The following is a 12,734-nucleotide window of genomic DNA, read 5'->3' as shown; positions in this document are numbered from 1 at the left end:
AGGAGGTGCCGACCGCCACAGTCAGATGTGTTTGGCGTCCTACCCCGGCTGCTGCAATCATATATCACACTACTCCACAATCACAGTGACAGCAGTGTTTAGGGAGGGGGGCAGCAAGGGAGAAGCTTGCTCCTGTAACATGCAGAGTGGAGGAGGGTAGCAGTGGGAGCCCAAGCATCTCCTGTGCCTGCTTTGCCTCTCCTTCTGGCTCACACAAGGGGCTGGGAAATATACAGAGAAGGGAGGGGGCAGAGTGGGGGACATACAGTGAAGGAGGGTCAGGCTGGGGGACATACAGTGAATGGAGGCAGTGATGGCCATTCAGAGAAGGGGGAGCAGGGGCAGACTGGGGGACATACAGTGAATGGGGGCAGAGTGGGGTACATAGTGAGTGGGGGTCATACAGTGAAGGAGGGTCAGGCTTGGGGAAATACAATGAATGGAGGCACTGATGGACATTAAGATAAGGAGGACAGGCTGGGGGACAGAGTGAATGGGTGCAGAGTGGGGCACATACAGTGAATGGGGGCAGGCTGGGGGAAATACAGTGAATGGGGGCAGGCTGGGGGAAATACAGTGAATGGGGGCAGGCTGGGGGAAATACAGTGAATGGAGGCAGAGTGGGGGACCATTCTGATGTGATTAATGATTCAAAGAATGTCAGGCTGAATGGTCGGCCCCCACACATTTACACTTCATCAAATCTGGCCCTCTTCGCAAAAAGTTTGGACACCCCTGCATTAGAGCGTGGTGGGAGAGTAAAAATGTGTGCCGAGTGTAATGAGACACCAAGCCCGAAGCATAGCGAGCCATGCGAGGGGACGTGGCGCACTTTAACCTGTGTCCATGTCGCCTGTGTGACATTCGGGTAAAAAAAAAAACATGTCAACCCTTTGACTGTCAACCTTTATGACACTGTCGACCTAAATGCATGTCGACCTAATGACTGTCTAGAAACTTGCTGGTGACCAACTGATCCACATCCCTTGATGTGACTGCATTCATTATGTTACGTCACAGTGGTTATCTGAAAAACAGAATACGTAATATTTCGTACTTGGTAGCAGATACTGTCGCAGTCACACAATACATGCACTGCATGCATCTAATATTTATCAGCAAGGTCTGCTTGTGTGTCTTAATGGCATAGTGACTCTAATAAGATGCATGTACAGCAAAAAAAATGGTATGGATCATAAGGTCGACAGTATCTAGGGGGACCATCATCAGTCTACATGAACAAGGTCGACACATGCAGAAGGTCGAGATGGGAAATGGTCAACATGAGTGTTTTTATTTATTTTGACAGGTAAACGTGGACACTATGCTTTCCATGCTTTAGGCACGGTGCCTCACTGCACTTGGAACACTATTATATTCTCCCTCTATGCCAACTGGAATGGAAAAGTATAAAACCTTTTCTTGTGTCAACCTTTGACCAAATGGTCCTTTTTCATGTGTCGACATTCTGCCTGTCGAACTAATGACTGCATACTAAAAAAAAAAAAAAGAGACCCACAACGTTAGTAGAGTTTCCGGGGAACTGCCAACTCTCACACACCATGCTTCTCGTTGGAAATGGTAAAAAGGATATAAAATATCCAAAAAAAAGCGCTTGTATATGGGTGTGCTTGGCTATTAAGCTGCAATCTAAAAAAAGGGGGAGTCAACCCCAATACAATATATAGGGAAAAAGAAGGTGGTCGACTGCGCTAAGATTAATTTTACAAAATAATAATTTTAAGAGGTCAGGTGTATGGTGAATAAGGTATTAAAATTTATTAAAATAGACATAAATATACATATTAGAAAAAACAATAAAAACTAAAAATGACCCTTGTTTTCATATGGTCACCCTTAGATATGTGAATGTCCGGTCCACTGGGTTTTTCTGATCGGGATCCTGGGTTTGTAATCCGTTTGTTTATTTGGATGGAGAGGGTTCCACACCCTGAGTTAACGTCCCTGTGTGGGGAGAGTCTTCTGGAGGGAAGAAAGGGAGGAGGGAGGGGGGGGGGGGGGGCAGTGGGTGAAGTCGATACCTCAGAGACGTGAAGGGCCAATTCACTTGGTCTGAGGAATAGGGCTCTCAGAAGATGTTATAGGGTTGTCAGATATAGTGGATGGTATTCACTGCCAGGAAGCACTGGAAACCTTCACTGTTGTTGCCGGGCTGTTTTTAGGGGGTGGCGTACCTCCAAATGGTTGTTTTTGCCTCGGATAGATGGAAGGACCAGGGTGCTTATTCCTGCTGATGGTGAAGGTGGTGTCTGAGAGAGCCAAGAGTCCCACTGCAAATGATGTTGTCCTGGTAGGGGTGGTGTGGAATTCAGAAATCGTTGTGGCAAATCTGTAGGGTGATCTGGGTCACTTGTATGCACCAACGCGTTTCGCTGCTCTCAGCAGCTTTTTCAAGGTATTTTTTTCAAGGTTTATTCCTCAGACCAAGTGAATTGGCCCCTCACGTCACTGAGGTATCGACTTCACCCACTGCCCCCCCCCCCCCCGTTCCCCTTCCTCCCTCCAAGAAGATGCAGACTCCCTGGTGCCGGGTGTTATTGAACCTGCATAAAGAGGGGAGCTGAAAATATAAAATACCTTGGTTGTACACCAGTGAAAGAGCAAGGGGTGAAAAGAAACATTAGGAGGCATACCCTAAGGACTATTTTACACTATCCGGTTTTGACCAGACGGCAAAGAGCTGGTCAAACTTAGTCCATTTTTTTTTGACGGACAGCAAAGCCTTCCACATGCACCAATTTTTAGACCTTTTTAATGGTGTGCTTACAAAACAAATGTGCAAATTGAATAAAAAAATAAAATTCTGCATTTTGGGCAAAGTTTCTGTCCTGGCTTAACTGTTTTTTCTGTCTCTTATTTTTTTTTTGTGAGACAAGAAAGGATTACAGTATGTTTTTTGAAATTCTTAATGTTTTATCTGCAGAACTTTTTCATAATGGTAGCAGACTGAGTTTCCAGGATCACTGGTTGCTGCATTTCTCACAATCTAAAATTATTTATCCTAATCTGCAAAGTGGTTCTAGCGATGTAATTAAATCGTATACCATTGTCAAGCTCCCCAAAATAATTGGGAGCCCTAATGTTGTTTTTAATTAGAAAATGTCTGTTATGCCATAACGCAAAACGTATGGCAGATAAAGTAATTTGGTATGGATTTTTGGATTTGGAAGGAAAAGTTACCGTAAAGGTTCAACATATTAGAGTGATTCCTTTATTAACTTCTCACAACTTCCTTATCCAGTTTATTTGAAGTAACACGGTTATTTATAATGTAATGAATTGAAAAATCAATATTTAATAAACTAAATGTCAGACAGGTGAAATATTTGGCATACATCGTTGCTTTGAAAGTCTCTTAACTAAAAGGTTTTTGTAACACTGAGATGTGTGGTGGGGGGTTTCCTATGAATGTCCCTGCATTGATTTGTCAGTTTGTATGACTACAGCCACTACAGTAATTCCTGTCAAAAAGTGTTAATTGTGTGACTTAAACACCTGTAGTTAATTTTGGCCAATTTAAGGGGGCAGACACACAGGGCACTGCATGCACTAAATATCTGAGCCGACGATGGCGACATGCGGGACTGCTTGGAAAATAGGCAAAAGTCACCCTGTGTGTATGCCCCTTTAGAGTAACAAGCTATTTGTTTTGAATTTAATGTATTGGTTTTTGTTTTTAATCTTTGTTTGCAAAGTAAATTGACACATCAATGTTTTTTACAAAATTTTCCTTTTCACGGATAAAATGTCTCATTTTTGTTGCCATGGCTACATTATCATTTCAAGTGCAGCCTTGCTTTTCTTGTTGAGAATCGCTTTATATTTGGCAAAAACCTTATCTGTATATACGTTTATCATGATAATTCATGTTAGTACATTTTGTCTTGTAGTACATCACCCTACTTCTCTTTGCTTTGTTTTATTGATGCATTGTTATAATGTATTCCAGTTGGAAATTCAGGGTGAATTTAAACAATGCTTCTGTCTGATCTACAGTATATTGTGCATGAATAGAAAAGGCTTGTCATGTTTGATAAATGTTAATTTGCTGCAGTATTTGCATCTGAGCTGAAAGTTCATTGAAAAGTGAATTGTGGTTAATAATGGCATATACTAAATCATGTTTAATTGTCATACAGAATGTAAATGTGGTTATTACAAAGTAATTAAGTTTTTTATTTATATAGTGCACTTTCTCGAACAGGACTCAAGGTGCTTTACAGATATTAAAATTAATGCACATACTGTAATACTAAGGGTTATCCGAACGAGCAACAATGGCAGTACAGATATACAGCACACATACAGATATGCACTAGATCAGGGCTGGGCAACACCGGCCCTCCAGATGTTGATGAACTACACATCCCAGGATGCTTTGCATTAGTTTTGCTATGTGGCCATGCTGAAACTGATACAAGGCATGCTGGGATGTAGTTCATCAACATCTGGAGGGCCGGTGTTGCCCAGCCCTGCACTAGATACATTGTAATGAGGGACATGGACATGTGGAACATATATTTACTGAGCTGTGCAGCACCCAGGCAGCCATTCAGGGGCGCCACTTGGTGATTGCACCAGCCAGTTCGGTAGCAAGTAAAACAGTACGGGTTGGGATCATTTGGTCTATTGCATTATGGTCGAAAGTCATTAGGTCGAATCCATTAGGTCGACATGATTCTAGGTCGACATGGGAAAAGGTCGACATGATTCTAGGTCGACAGGTCATTAGTTCGACAAGGTCATTAGTTCGACATTGTCTATGTCGACATTCACAAGGTCGACATGGGGTTTTTTACTGTTTTTTTACCTGAATGTCAACACAGTCGACATGGACACAGTTTAAAGTGCACTGCATCCCCTCGCATCGCTCGCTGAGCTCGCTATGCGTCGGGCACGGTGCCTCGCTACGCTCGGCACACTATTTTATTCTCCCACCACGCCCTAGTGGATGGTAGGGCATGAAATACCGCCTGTCGGCACATGTTGGCTCAAAAAACAGTGAAAAACTCCATGTCGACCTTGTGAATGTCGACATAGACAATGTCGAACTAATGACCTTGTCGAACTAATGACCGGTCGAACTAATGACCTTTCGAACTAGAATCATGTCGACCTTTTCCCATGTCGACCTAGAGTCATGTCGACCTTTTAGCATGTCGACCTAATGACTGTCGACCATAATGCAGTAGACCAAATGACCGCATCCCAACAGTACGTATATAGGACATGTACAGATATATACTAGATGTACTCTATTGGAAGGAGATAGGACGTGGGTGATGGGAGCTCCTCGGGACATTATCCTGTAATTAATCCTATACCTAATCCCGACCCCGTCTAGTGCCCCACTGCCTAAAGCTCACTTACAAGTGCTTGCTCCCCGCTGAGATTCGGACGACTGCGGTGCTCCGGAGCGGTCCTCCCACTGCGGCCTCTACATCTGGATGCCGTCGCCATCTTACACTGGGCCGCGGCCACGCCGGAAGTCTGCTGGTGTGTCTCCTCTACGGCTCTCCTGCCTGTACACTGCTGCGGTGTCTTGCTGGCGCACAGCAACGCTTTTAAACCCCTTTTAGCCTGCCCTCACTATTCTCCTGGTCTCCGGACCACCAAACCTCTGTTTTTCATTGCTGGACTGTGGCCATATTGAGGAGGGAATTAAGCAATACCACTTTAAGATCCTGTGCCATCATCCTTAATTGGCGACGTGCTAGCCGTCGACACTTTTTCCAGAGAGCTGCTCTGGGGTGGCTGGTTTTACACTTTCCTCCATTATTAAGTGGGTGGGTAGTACATATGGATATGGAAGCTTCCATACAAATAATCCTGCAGGCTATTACTACATCTGCCAACAGACTTCTTCAATTGTTCCATGTTACAGAGGAGGATGAAATCCTTCCCTCTTCAATCAAGGGCGAGCATGCTGTACTGGTTTGGGACCTAATGTTTCAATATCCTGTTGCTGCACTGTATAAAGCCCCTATATCTCTCTCCGTTTCGGAATTGTGGTCTCCAGTGGTCATATCTGGGTCTGAGCGTCCCTGGGACCTCCTGCAAGATCTTCCTATATATCCTGTTGCTGGCTGTCCTGGGATCCTCTTGCCCACAATGCTGCCCATATTGAGAGAGAAGTGCTATACTTCAGGGCCTGAATGGATTTATGATCTTATGGATCCTTTAAAGCAGGCATGTCCAACGTTGGCCCTCCAGATGTTTTGAAACTACACATCCCAGCATGCTTTGCAATAGTTTTAACATTCTCTAATAGCAGAACTGTGGCAAAGCATGCTGGGATGTGTAGTTTCACAACATCTGGAGGGCCAACGTTGGACATGCCTGCTTTAAAGCTTTCCCCTGCTATCAAATTAGAATCTGGAACTGGACTACCACTGTTCTATTACATCTGATAGGCTTTGTCACCTGGCCAGATAAAAGATAGTGCCCTACATTGTTTTTGGAGCATATCTCACTCTCGGTCCATGCTAAACATTTCTGTTATACCCTGCATTGCAGCCCTTGCATTCCATGTTTCTCTCATTTGTAATATGGATATATTTGTTTTTGTGTGTTTGTTTGTCTGAAAATTTAATAAAAAATTATCGAATTAAAAAAAAAAAGATGTACTCTATTGAGCGACACGGACATGGGGAACATATATTTACTGAGCTGTGCAGCCATTCAGGGTCGCCACATGGTGATTGCACCAGCCAGATCGGTAGCAAGTAAACAGGGGTACACAGAACAGGACATAACAGCAACAGAAGAACAAACACAGAGCACAATAACAGTACAATTCTGAGAACACAATACAGCTGAGATATAGGAAAGTGAGTGAGAAGAGATGCAGGTATAAATTGTAGGTGATTGAGGGCCGCATTTATCAACTAATATTTGTGGCTAAATCCCCGAAAACACCCGTTTTCGGGGGTTAGCCGCAAATATTAAGTTTCACCTAAATGTATCATAGGGGGACCGCAGCAGGAATCTCTGATCCCTGCTGCGATCCTCCCTGCAGCGCCGCCGGCCGCATCCCCCATAGGTTTCTATTGGGGATGCAAAGCTGCCCGATGTATCAACATCGGGCAGCCCGGCATCGCACCCCTGAGCTATCGCCATTCTGATATGGCGATAGCCCATTGTAGCCTATGGCTACATATCGCACTGCCCGAGCAGGGCAGTGCGGTAAGAGGGGGCGGCGGGGGTCAGCGCATAACCGCGCATGTGAGAATTCCCCTGTACATGACTCCCGGCAAAGCCGCAAAGTGGGTGGGCGGGGCACTCAGACCGGCTATGGGGGCTGCATACAGGCCTGATGTTCCCCACCCCTGGTCTAGAGGGAGGGGGAGACAGACAGGTGACATGAGGTGCAGGTAAGGAGACCTGAAGGCAAGAAGTGAGCATGGCAGGGATGGTCAGGACATAAGGCAGCAGGTAGAGAGAATGGGCAAAGTAGTCCTCTCCCTCCTCCACCTGCACCCTTGACCCCTAACAGCCCTGCACTGTGGCCCACTGCCAGTTTGCCCCGAGGACCAAGGCCAGGAATGCCCACCACACATGAACATATCAATATGTGGTGAAACCTGCCAGTGGAGAAACCATCTGAGGGCCAGATGCAGTAAGTCTCAAAAGTGACAAAATGAAGAGCAACAAACAACCAACCAATCAGCTCTCAAACACAGTTTGACATGGCAGGTAGGAGCTGACCGGCCGGCCATCCATTACTCTCCACCCAATCACCCCCGAAGCCTAGCGCATCTGGCCCAGAGTGAGGCACACAGTGTAGGTTGCTGTTGACAGGCTGTGCATAGTAGAGGTGTACCATGCAGTGTGGGGTAACAGGAAGAAAAATTAAGAGAATAATACAGTGGCATAAAAGGCAATATTAAGACAGTGGTAAGTTCAATAAAAAGTAATGGAATTAGATTTCATGGAGCAGCAAGTGATATTTGTAGCAATAATGGAGCAAGGTGGTCCAGACGCGTGACTGGATGATCTAGTCAGAAGGGTATACAGAGTAAGTAGGTAGATGAATGCGGTCCATAGCAGAAGAGTTGGCTGACATATTAGTTTTCATTGTTCTCTTCATGTTTTCCTTCTGTTTAACTCCAGCTTCAATGTAAATATTGTAATATCACTTTGAACTGATCACTTAGAATCTGAGAGCAGCCTTGGCTTTAGCAGCCTACCAGTCACTATAAGTACTGTTGCTATCAAATGTCCATACAAAAATCACCCCACCCCCAAAAGCCTTCCTCCCTCAACAAAAGGTCACCAATTAAGTAAGCAAATGGTGAGAGGGCAGTCTCCAATACAGATTCACAGTGATTTCCTGCCTTAATTTAAAACGAAGTATGTGAAATATGCTGTAGTCAATTAGCAATAAATTTCAAAGCTGGGATATACAAAGTCAGAGCAATGTGGTCTGTTGGGTGCTGTAGTCAATTACCTGTGGGTGATAAGAATTGAAGTCATATCAGTCCCTTCCAGGTATGAGTATAAGTAATAATAACTCCTGTATAACTCGCACTTCGATGTAAATATTGTAATATCACTTTGAACTGATCACTTAGAATCTGAGAACAGCCTTGGCTTTAGCAGCCTACCAGTCACATAGAACAATTCTTTGTTATCGAGTTCAAATGAGTGCATCTGGAGATACAGAAGTTGAGTGTTGTGTTTAATCCAGAGAATTTGATTGTTTGTAAAAGGACAAAATATAACTGCAAAAAGGTAAATGTGCATATGGTTACAATTTATCATTATCTTGTTAATGTGCAGTAGCGTGAAAAGTGTTGGTCCGTATTCAAGGATTTCCATTTCTTCATTAAGGGGTGGATTTCTCAAAGCTCATAGGGAGATGAAATTGAGACGTAAAAATACCAGCCAGTCAGCTTCTGCCCTACCATGTTGCAGGATGTGTTTAAACAATAACAGTTAGGGGACAAGTGGCTAGTACATTATGGCCTGTATTCAGTGTTGGTCGTTAGGTCCGTTCTGTCTAAAACAGCATTTTCTTCTACGATCCCCATGGCAGCCAAGACCTTGGGATTTCATCCCTCTCCCTTCAGATAGACAGGCTGTTTTTTTCTAGGACCTCCCCCTTCCTGCATAAATAGGTGCACCTCCCCTCTCTCCTTGTCTTTTTTTCCTGTCTCCTAGTTATACAGTTAGACTAGGCAGAGTAGGTTGTTTTATTTTTCTAGGAGCTTGCCTCAAATACAGGGTTCACTCTGGGGGAAGTGAGCGACATGGGAGTGTGACCTGACAAGGTTCCTGCCCATAAACTAACCTGAAAGCGTGCCTGAGAAACGGAGTCTGTTCAGGTAATTGGAGCCAGGGTCCCAGAGGTAAATGGAAGCCTCCGGAGGGAGCGCCATGCCGACCGCATGCAAGAGGATTCTGATTACAGTTTGCGTGAGCGGGGAGAAAGAAGTTCTGTGTCCAGTACACAGACTTCCGGGACGCTAGCGGTGGACGCTGGAAAACTACAGGTCCCATAATCCCGTGCGGCGGACTCCGCAAGATGGCCGCCGGAGCACGGTAAATCCCAGACAGAGGACTACAGGGCCCATAATGCAACGCGCAAACGAGCGCGAACGCCCTAGTGTAAACTACAGCTACCAGGATACATTGCGGCAGCGATCGCACTGGGCGGCAATAGCTAATGACAAGCAAGTGATTACAGCTGTGAAAGGGCTATATATTCTGGGTGCAGCAAGTGAAAATGGCGCTGTTACAGATCTCTTCTGCTGCTGCTGAGAGGAAGCTGAGTGCGTGCCTGCAAGCTATCGTTGTCTTGAAGATAAGGTATTGAAGCTGGTTACTTCATAAATGATATGGAAATAGAATATGATTGTATTCGCTCAAGAATGAACTGATACTTATTTATATATATATCAAAATCATGCAGGAGTACTGCTGCAGAATTAGAACATGGATACGCCTTCCCCCCCCTAGGCCTGACAGTGCCCCTGTGAGGTAAGCTCTAGTATGGCTTTTACAAAAGTAGGTTAGTGTGTTTACTTTCAAAGGCAGTGATAGAATATTTTTTGTTCTTATAGTGTGCCCGTTAAAGAATCAGCTACTATTCCAAAAAAGAAAGTTGCAAAAAAGAAGCACCTGAATATGATCTGCATGGCCTGTGATGTAATATTTTCTTCAACTGAAGGAAAAAATCTGTGCCAAAAATGCGAAATTAAACCTAAACCTGTTTCTGACCAACCCAAAATATTACAAGACTTAATGGATTGGATGAAAAGATCTTTTGTCTCAAAAGAAGAATTTATAGATTCCCAGGGCAGTAAAAGGTCAAGGGACCAAGCAGGGTTCAGTGACGAAGGAGCCTCATCAGAAGAGTTATTAGAAGAAATTGAGAATACATCTGCAGAGGAAGGAGAAATTAAAGAGGAGACAAGAGTCTTTAATTTTGATAACGTGGAAAATATACTGAAAGCCATATATAAGACCATGAATATTAAAGAGTCAGTCACACCAGTCGAAGGGGAAGATATCTTATTCGAAGACAGATCTAAAAAAGGCCGTAACTTTCCGGTCCACAAAGTAATGAAAGACCTGATATCTAATATCCAATATTGAGAAAAGGCAAGGTAAATTATCTAGAGTCGACCGTATGTACCCAGTAAAGGACGACATTTTCCTAAAGTGGTGTGAGCTGCCAAAGGTGGACGCGGCGGTGGCTGAACTAACCTCAAGAACAACAATCCCACTGGAAGACGGGGCCTCATTCAAGGACCCTATGGACAGAAGAATGGAGGGTTCCTTCCGAAAACTACATTTTTCGGCGGCTGTGTCGCTAAAAGCAGGAGTGTCGGTGGCCTCAGTAGCCAGGGCTTTGAGATTGTGGGGTGCGTCGCTACATAATGATGTTGAAGACAAGGTCTCCAAGCAGTACTTACTTAAGAACCTAGAGATGATGCAGAAAGCCATAGACTTCATTTGTGATGCATCACTGGATACAGTTTCGTTCGCGGCAAGATCGATGGCGGCAGGTGTGTCAGCAAGAAGAGCATTATGGCTAAGGTCATGGTCAGCAGATGCACACTCAAAAAATAGATTAGTCTCTCTTCCTTTCGAGGGATCACAGCTATTTGGTTCAAAACTAGATGCGTTAATCCATAGGATAACAGGCGGAAAATCTCTCAGATTGCCACAGGAGAAAAGAAATAAATTTCAGTTCCAGAATCCAGCAAAGTTTCAATATAGAGCGGCAAGAGGCTACAGACCAGGAAGACCATATAATCAAAGAGGATCCTTTCAGTCTTCCAAGCAGTCCTTTCGGAAGAACTTCAGGAGAGGGCCCAGGCAATGACAATCACAGTCCCTGTGTAGGAGCTCGTCTGTTCCAGTTCTCGAGGGTTTGGGAAAATACCATTCAGGACAGATGGGTACTGAAGATTCTGCAAGATGGATACGCGATAGAATTCCTACATACTCCAAAAAAGGATCGTTTTTGGACATCAAGAGAACCAAAAGCGCGGTTAGAAAAGAAAGAATTACGGAAAATTATATCCCAACTGTTATGCATCAAAGCTATAGAACCGGTAGAGGAACAGCAGGAGAAGAAAGGCTTCTACTCGAATCTCTTCCTAGTAAAAAAGGGTACAGGAGGGTTTCGTACCATCCTGGACCTAAAGAAATTGAACTCTTACGTGAACGTAAAAAAATTCAGAATGGAGACACAGAAATCGATACTAGCAGGAGTCGAGATGGGAGACTTTATGGTATCACTGGACTTAAAGGATGCTTATTACCACATCCCAGTCAGGCATCAAGACAGGAGGTTTCTAAGATTCTGTGTAATGAAACAACATTTCCAGTTCACATGTCTTCCTTTCGGATTGGCAACTTCGCCTCGAGTCTTCACGAAAGTCCTGATCACATTGATAGCAGCCCTGAGAATGAAGAATATTCGTATTTGGCCGTACCTGGACGATCTACTAATCGCGGCATCATCGGAAAGAAAGATCCAGGAAGATCTAGCAATAGTGATTACATCACTAGAAGAGCACGGTTGGATAATAAACTTCCAAAAAAGCCAGATGCAGCCATCAAGGTCAATTCAATTCTTAGGGCTGATAATAGACTCCAGAAAATTCTAAGTCAAACTGTCAGAGGAGAGATGTCAAAGGATAAGACAGAGTGCCAGAGAGCTGATACAATCAAGTCATGTACCGCTAAGAACATGTCTAAAGATGCTGGGTATGATGATGTCTTCCATAGGGACAGTACCTTGGGCTCACTGGAGGCTCAGAACCCTCCAATGGGCCATTCTTCCGTATATCAAAGCAAGAACAGCTCTAGAGACAAATATAAAACTGTCACTGAAAGTAAAAGAGTCGCTCAGGTGGTGGAAAGAAGCAGAAATGAAGAGAAGAGCGGTGTCTCTTTCCCTTCCTCAATTCCTAGTGGTTACAACCGATGCCAGTTCGTCGGGCTGGGGAGCTCACATGGAGCATCAAACAACCCAAGGGACATGGACAAGGGCAGAGAGTCTCAAATCTTCCAACTGGAGAGAGACGGAAGCGGTTTGGAGAACAATAATGCACTTCTATCGGGAAGTTCAAGGGAAACATTTGAGGGTTTTCTCAGACAACCTCACAGTGGTCTCGCATTTAAATCACCAAGGCGGGACAAGAAGCAGGGACCTCATGTCAGTTATCTCAAAGATAATGAAGTGGGCAGAAGAAAAT

General features: G+C 44.4%; 1 protein-coding gene across 5 annotated transcripts in view; it reads left to right on the top strand.

Moving 5' to 3' along the window:
* Positions 1–12,734, top strand: part of TFB1M (transcription factor B1, mitochondrial) — a 62,346-nt gene that overhangs the window by 35,408 nt on the left and 14,204 nt on the right. The window lies entirely within an intron of this gene.

The sequence above is a fragment of the Crinia signifera genome, chromosome 3 (assembly GCF_055691185.1).
Source record: "Crinia signifera chromosome 3, ASM5569118v1, whole genome shotgun sequence".
Taxonomy (NCBI): Eukaryota; Metazoa; Chordata; class Amphibia; order Anura; family Myobatrachidae; genus Crinia; species Crinia signifera.
The sequence above is the reverse complement of the archived record's forward strand: the minus strand, read 5'-3'. Positions and strand labels throughout refer to the sequence as shown.